The following is an 8,124-nucleotide window of genomic DNA, read 5'->3' on the forward strand; positions in this document are numbered from 1 at the left end:
AAAGTTTTTTATTAAGTAATTAATTTACTAATTTAATAAGCAACCAATCATAAGCCACCACGTGGCATAATTAGCCTTAATGACTAACGGAGTTAACTGTCGTTGGTCATTAATGGCACTCGGTGAATTTTTTATAAACTCGGTGGCATTTGGTGAATTCTGAAAAGTCCGATGGCATTTGGTGAATTTCTAAAGTGCTATGTGGCATTTGGTGAAATAGCCGTTTCTTTTATCAATGTATACTCCATATTATATACTTCTTTTGGTTTTTTTAGCTGTTACATACAGTTTGACTTTTATACTATTTTTTTTTTTTTTTTTTTTTTTTTTTTTTTTTTAAGAACCATAATGATTTATTCTTAAATAAAAATATAGTCATGTGGAATCTTGTTAGATTTGTCTCAATTTATACTATTTTATTATCAAATGTGTATAATTTTTACACATTGGTAATTAAAGATATTAACGATTGAAAACATGTATCGACAAACGTAAAAAGAAAAGTGTTGCAACTATAAAGAAACGGAGAAAGTATGTTCTTTGGGGTTTGGATTATTACATGATCCTATATATAATCAAACAGCGTAGTATTTATTTTTCGTGATTTTTAACTATTATACTACCTCTGTTTTTTAAAGTTACAACTTTGGGGTATTATTTGTGAAGTATAAATTAAATATTCCAAAATTGCAACTAAAAAATAATAAGAGGTAGCATACTCTTTTCATTACAATCTATGTAAGATTGATTAGACATACATGCCTTTTGAGGTTTAAACAGTATTTTCTTTATATTTGATAGATATTTTGTACTTCCTCCGTTCCTAAATTACATTCCTATTTCTGTCATTTATTCCTCACATAATAGAGAAAAACAGGAATGTAATTTATGGACGGAGGGAATAGCTTTTACTTTGAACTATATAAGGTAATGTAGTATCATTAGTATGTGTACACATTTTTCATTTCACATGCATTTTGAGTTCTTTGTATTTGTTAATGGCTCTTCATCAAGATATATATTTTCCATATTTTTGAAATATGATATGGCTTAGCCTTTTGTTTTTGGTTCCCTTCATTTTCAAAAACTCTCGCTCCTAATTACAATAAATTTGAGTTGTTGAACATATATTTGAAGAGTTTATTACAGATTTTGGTGACAATTAGGGTTTCAATATATGCAAATAGAAAAAATGGAATGGAATAGAGAACAAACAGATGTTGGTTTGGAATACATGTTTTCCTTTCCTTTCCTTTTTTTTTTTTTTTTGGGGGGGGGGATAAGGTGCCAATATTTATTTATTTATTTATTTTTTTTACAAAGGGAATTTCATGTTGTTAAATTAACTAATATTGCCTTTATAAATAAATGATATTGTACTCTCATTGATTCCAAAGACTTTTCCCCTTCTTATTTGTAACAAATTGATGACATAGGGAGATTAGTTGCACGGTTCGACGAAGAAGTTAAGCGTCGGAAGACTCATGATATCTACTAGTAATTCTATATATGGATCGGAGAAAATTCAATTATATTACTTGTAAAAGATTATATTTAGCTGTAATTCTGTAAATAGCTAATATAGTATCCAAATTCCAAATAAAAAGAACTTTTGGAAATGGAGAGAATATGTTCCATTGGGCATATAGTACACACTATGCCCGATTGGGTGTATAAATGAAGCTTTAATTTTTAGGAGTTGAATGTAAAGAGAGTGGGTGTTTAATAATTACATTCTCATAAAGCTTAGTTTCATGGCATTACAAGATAATAAGAATTTATGATTTTTGCATAGATCAAATACAGCAAAATATCTTAAATTCTTAATAGGTTTTTTTTTTTTCCTTTTTTTTTTTCCATTCTGTAATCAATTTTTTTAAAAATTTGCAACAAATTTTGTAAAATAATAAGAATATAGTAGCTGGATACATGTTCATTATAAGAGTAATATCAAATCCAACTACCCGGTTTATATTTAAGTAAAAATAATCGACATTTTATGAAAAACTACCTTATGAATTTTTTTATTTTTTTTTATTTTTTTTTTTTTTTTTTTTTTTTTTGCAAGAAACTACCTAATAAAAAATGTTGTAAGAAACTACCTTAGAAAAGGATAAGGGCATGTTCTCATTGACTGAACTGAACTGAACTGAACTGAACTGAACTGAACTGAATATTTTATAAGAGAAGGAAATTAGGATCTGAACTGAACTGAACTGAATTGAGCTGAACTCAACTGAACTCAACTGAACTCAACTGAATTTTAACGTAAGAGAACATGCCCTAAGTGTTGTAAGAGACTACCCTTGGTCGAAAAGTCATCGTTGAGGCGTTGATCATGTCACGTGTCAATTAAGAAAAATGGAGGGAAAGGGTGAATTAAAAGTCACGTGATTAGCACGTGATGTGGTTAACGCTGGAAAATGAAAGTCAATAGTGACTTTCTACCAATGATAGTCTCTTACATTATTTACCCTTTGTATTTTCTTACAACTTTTTTTAAATTAGGTAGTTTCTCGCAAAAAATGCGTTTTATAAGCTATTTCTTACAAAATGTCCAAAAATAATACTAAGTGTCTAACACTCTAACTAATAATTTGTGACCATTAGTTTAACATCATAAATAGAGTATATATCAACTTAATATGAATGTAAGATTTCTTCCGTTTTTAATTACATGTTATTCTTAATTTAATAATGATTGTTTTATTATTGGTAAATGGAAAAAAAAAACATAGTATATATTAAGAAATGTAGGGAATTCTTAAAATGTTTGTTTATGTATGGTATATGCCTTTATTGATATGATATAATTATTTTTAAGCTTTTATGAATAGTGTTTAGAGAATTATATCCTCTAATATGTTTAATACTTTTTTTTTTTTTGAAATATGTTTATTACTTATTTGTCCTCATTATTAATGTTAATTGTCATTTATTTAACTTTTACGAATAGTAAACAGACATTTATACCCTTAAAATATACCGATTTTTTTTTTTTTTTTTTTTTTTTTATTATTAAAACTTATTTCTCTCATTATGTTGTCTAACAACTTTAAAAGAGTTTTTGCATATGACTAGATATGTACATTAACCACCATAGCTAGTAGGTACTCGGATTTAACTAACAACAATTACGGAGTAGTTAATTTAAAAGTAGATAAACAAGTCAATGGGGGTAGCAACCTGAGCAGGTGTACTGTAGTGATTATTCCAATCAGCATAAATTTTTGTGCAACAATAATTTCCCATATGCAATTAACACTAGCAATTTTCAATCACGTTAAACCTTCTAAATTATGCTTTACAATACATGTCCTACCTTCTACCTGAATTTTCTTTCACTTCTCTTTTTCTTGTGTCTATTTAAAAATTTCATTTAATTATTAAAGGAGAGAATAATCATGTTGATAACGCAATGAAAATTAATAATAAATTGATTGGGTAGTTGGAAAAAAAATTGTCACGTTCAAGGTTGGCATGATGGAAACATACAAATTCACTTAAAAAAAGACAATAGGCAATAATCCATTGATTTATTTACAAGTTTGTGGAATTTGGAAAACTACAAGTGTAAATGATATTTCCTCTTAACTACTAGCAAAAGTTTCCATGTGTGCATGCATTTATTCATCATCTTATTGTCAATGAGTTTGGGGTGAATCTAGAATTGGACTTGCTTGTTTGTAATCTAGTTTTTCTCGGCTTCATCACGGGTTGCGTGTTAGTTCATTCATTAATCCGTAATCCAATACACTAGTAATATATACTTTGCTTTTGATGCATGAATAAGGAGGGCCCATTTATTGATGATTGCAAATTGCAACGGTGTAAATTTGACTATTTATATGAAATACATTGAAACTAATTCGACGTACCATAAACATGTATGGTTGCATATATTGGTGTATCATAAACTTATATCATGCAATATTGTAATAGGAGATCATTGTACATAGACTACATACCAATCATTACTACCAATCTACCACTAACTACTTAGATTCAGTTATACTTTACATATAACTAGATTAGATAATAAATTAGAAACATATACACTTAAGATACATTAACACAATCCATACTTTACATATAACTAGATTAGATAATAAATTAGAAACATATACACTTAAGATACATTAACACAATCCATAATCGATGCTAAATTTGAATGTTGCTTTTAAATGAATTCAACTCAATTAACATGTGAAACATTAAATTTATCTTGTTACCTAAACTAGCTAGTTCACAATTGAGGTGAATACAAGTACATATGATTCAAAAAATCCAATAATAATATATTTCTCAAATATAACTCGAATTAAATTCAATTATAATAGCCCATCTTCAACGCACACCTCTCTCTGCCTCCCTTAAAACGAACTTAGGGTCTATTCTCTTCAGCTTATTTTCAGTTCAGCTCCAATTAGTTTAGTTCAGTCCAGCTCAGTTCCTAATTTCATTTTCTCATAAAATATTCAGTTAAATTCAGTTCATTTCAACTTCAATCAGTTCAGTTCAATTTATTTTAGTTAGCTGTTCCAGCTGAAATACTTGGAATAATTCTAGTTTAGTAAATCAGACCCTATACAATGTGAAACTAATAGCTAACTAGAAATCTAGAATCAATAGTGACCGGCCATCATAAATACGAAGTATTATATCATATTTATAACTAAAATAAGTCTTCATTATACCATAGTATAAGTTACATTTTTAATTTTCCCGCGTTATAATGAATATGAATCTACAACAAACAGTTGAACCCCAAACTAAAAAGAGTTTTAACAGTCTTAAAACCTCGCCACTTGCCCTACCACAGCGTTACTACAAAGCTAAAGTGGGTCCCACATTACATTGCATAATTACATTCTAGATTTATTGCCCAATCACACGTGAACATCAGCCGTTTTGCCTACGTGGCTTCCTATCATTGGCTTAAGGGCTGACTTTCACATGCTATAATTTTTATTTTTAATTATTTTTTTACAATAATTAAAAAAAAAAAAAAAAAAAAAGAAGAGCACTGATAGAAAAGAGCTGTAAAATTGGGACCATCTGATCTTGTTGTTAGAGAAACTGTGATCTGATGATAATCTGAAAACTTCAAGTTAAGAGTATCAATCTCAATATTTTAGATTATCCTTTTTATGTTTTTTCTGGCAAAAAGGATCGGACATTTGAATCAGCTTCTTTGTTTGTTTGTTTTTTAATTTCAAGTATAATGGCAAATTGCGCAAACTTTGATATCAGATTGGATGAATTGCGTGAGACCAACGTGAGCATTTCTGATTGAGCTGTTATATATGAAGATGGAATTGCTAGAAACTTGTACATTTATGTGTTCAAAGGTCCGTGTATTATTATTGTTAAGAAAATAACTTATGTATGGATTTAGATCAAATTAGTTGTTTTACATTGAAAGTTTAAAAGAGAATGACTAATATGTAAGATTGATGAGTTAGTCCACTTATCACCAATTAGTTTAGGATATATGACCAGGAGTGCACCATACATATGGTGCACCTACTTATAAAAGAAAGGCGAAAATAACATATAAATGTTTGAAAAAGAACATATAAGTGTTTGACAAAGAACATGTTGTGTTTGACAAAGAACATGCATTACCAAAGAACATTAAGACATTACAAAGTGAATATGATAAAACTTTATTAAAATTTCATGAAAAATTACACATTAATAGATTTATTATTTTTTTTAATTTCTTTTTTTTTTTTTTACCAAAGATATAATTTCCCCAAAAATAGTTTTTTTTTCTCTCTAAAAATTCAACTTTCCATAATATTTTTAGTTTTCACTCTCAAAAATTATTTTCAACTAAAAATATTTCAAAATTTTATTTTCAAATTTTAAAATTCAAAATCACATATGTTAAAAGAACATAAGTTATCCTTGTATAATTTTTTTTTTTTTGGTGAAATACTCTTGTATAATGTAAAGAACATATAATTCAGATCTAAACAACACACTGATCAAACTCAAACAATATATGATAATAAAAATAATTTAAATATATATGATAACAATAAAAAAAAATACAATATGTGCGTCACTCATTACCTCAAGGAACGTATGAGCCAAATTCAAAGAACATCTTAGCCAAGTTCAAAGAACATACTTTGTATTATCGAAATTCAAAAAACATGTTTAATCAATATATATATATATATATATATATATATATATATATATATATATATATATATATATATATATATATATATATATATATGTTAAAGAACATAAGTATAAAAGAACATATTATCACACATATATAGGTATGTTCTTTGTCAAACATAAGTATATTCTTTGTCAAACACGTTATATTCTTTGTTCAACCAAATTATGTTATTTTTGCCTTTTTTCTTATTTATCGGGTGCACCATGCACATGGTGCACTCTGGTGTACTATCCTATTTTCAATAAATTTTTAATGACCGGTACATTACCCGGGCCAATAACTAGTTTATTTTAAAATGAAGTGGTACATTAAGATATATACTTGTGAGAAAACGGTTTTACCGTAGGTTTTATAAAGTTAAAATAAGACACAACTTTGGACCAAAAAAAAGTAAGAGCTTGGATATTATAAAACCAAGAAGACGTATTATAATTAGTCAATAATTGCTCCAAAAACTTGTGGTTGGTTTAGTTTGGTAGAACACAATCACGAATGTTTGACAATTGACAATTGGATTTGAGGTTTCATGTGGCTGTCAAAGTTTGACAAAAATAGAAATACTCATACTAGATGCCAATTTTATTGGTTGATCATCAAAAGATTTTCAGTTTATAATTTTAGGTCCTAATAATAAGGCCATGAAATCTTGAGTACGGTTACATACTTACATGTTGATGTCCCACTTTCATAAAATCATCATATGTAACAATACCTAAAAGGCAACTAAGCGATTCCACCACTTGTGCCTTGTTGCATGCACTTGTTCTTTTACGTTGGAAAAAAATCTTGAGATATAGATAGCATGATGGACATGCCTCCCGGGTTCGTACCTCATCATCTATAGTAAAGGTCCAGGCCGAATTTGATGTACTTTGAAAAAAATATTAGTGAAATACATTTTGAACCGATAATCATATAATGTAATTTAAATAGACAATATTATTGAATCCGAATATCTGATGAGAGGGAGTGTAATACATGGTGTGGCTGTTTTGTCGTAAAAGGAATTGAGGTTGAGAATAGGAGGGTTTTGATTATAAATTCATCACATGCATTTCTGTAATGAGAATGACTTTGACCTTCGAAAAATAACATTAAACTTTTTAGAGCACCCGGGTACATAAAACATCAGGTTTTAGAGGAACTTTTAATTACTTTTGGGTATAAATTGCTTTAGGGTAAAATGTTATTCTGTAATATTTGAAACGGCAGTATTTCAATTCCTCCGTTTCTAATCAGTTGTTGACTTTACTCCATGTGTACTTTCTACTTTATTACTATAGGTTTTAGTGGTGAAATCTAATTTTTATGAAAATAATTTTGTAATTATCAATAATCTTTTAAGAACACCTTGGCCTTATATAAAAAACGGGGCAGACAAATAAAGACAATGGGAGTATAAATTAACCACTTTCAATTCCCTTAAAAAAATTTACTTGATTCTTTTTTAATGCCCCTAGTAGTTAACAGTTGCTGATAGTATATGGTCCGATATGGATTAACCAATTAATTGATGCAAAGTATATGCGTATATAGCATTTCCTTGAAATTGGGACATAGTTCATAAATTGTGGTCCCTTACAATGAAGAGGAGCATGCATCTATATTGCAAAATTGAATCTGTTGACTTCAAGTCACTAATTAATTTGGATGAGACAAATGTAATAAGTTCCTACTTTGTATATGAATCAATATGATCATTTTTTTTTCTTATAAATTAGTGTAAATAAACAATTGAAGTTTAGTCATATGATAAATCCGGTCATCAAATTGGTGGATGAAAGATGAAAAAAAAATAGCAAACAAAAGAAAAGAGTTTTATTTAAACATAAATGATCTATTTTATTTTATATAAAATTATAAACATAATTAAGTTGCATCCCATTATATTTTAGCCCACCGTCTATAGGGTTAGATGGTCC

Source organism: Chenopodium quinoa, unplaced genomic scaffold, assembly GCF_001683475.1.
Source record: "Chenopodium quinoa cultivar QQ74 unplaced genomic scaffold, ASM168347v1, whole genome shotgun sequence".
Taxonomy (NCBI): Eukaryota; Viridiplantae; Streptophyta; class Magnoliopsida; order Caryophyllales; family Amaranthaceae; genus Chenopodium; species Chenopodium quinoa.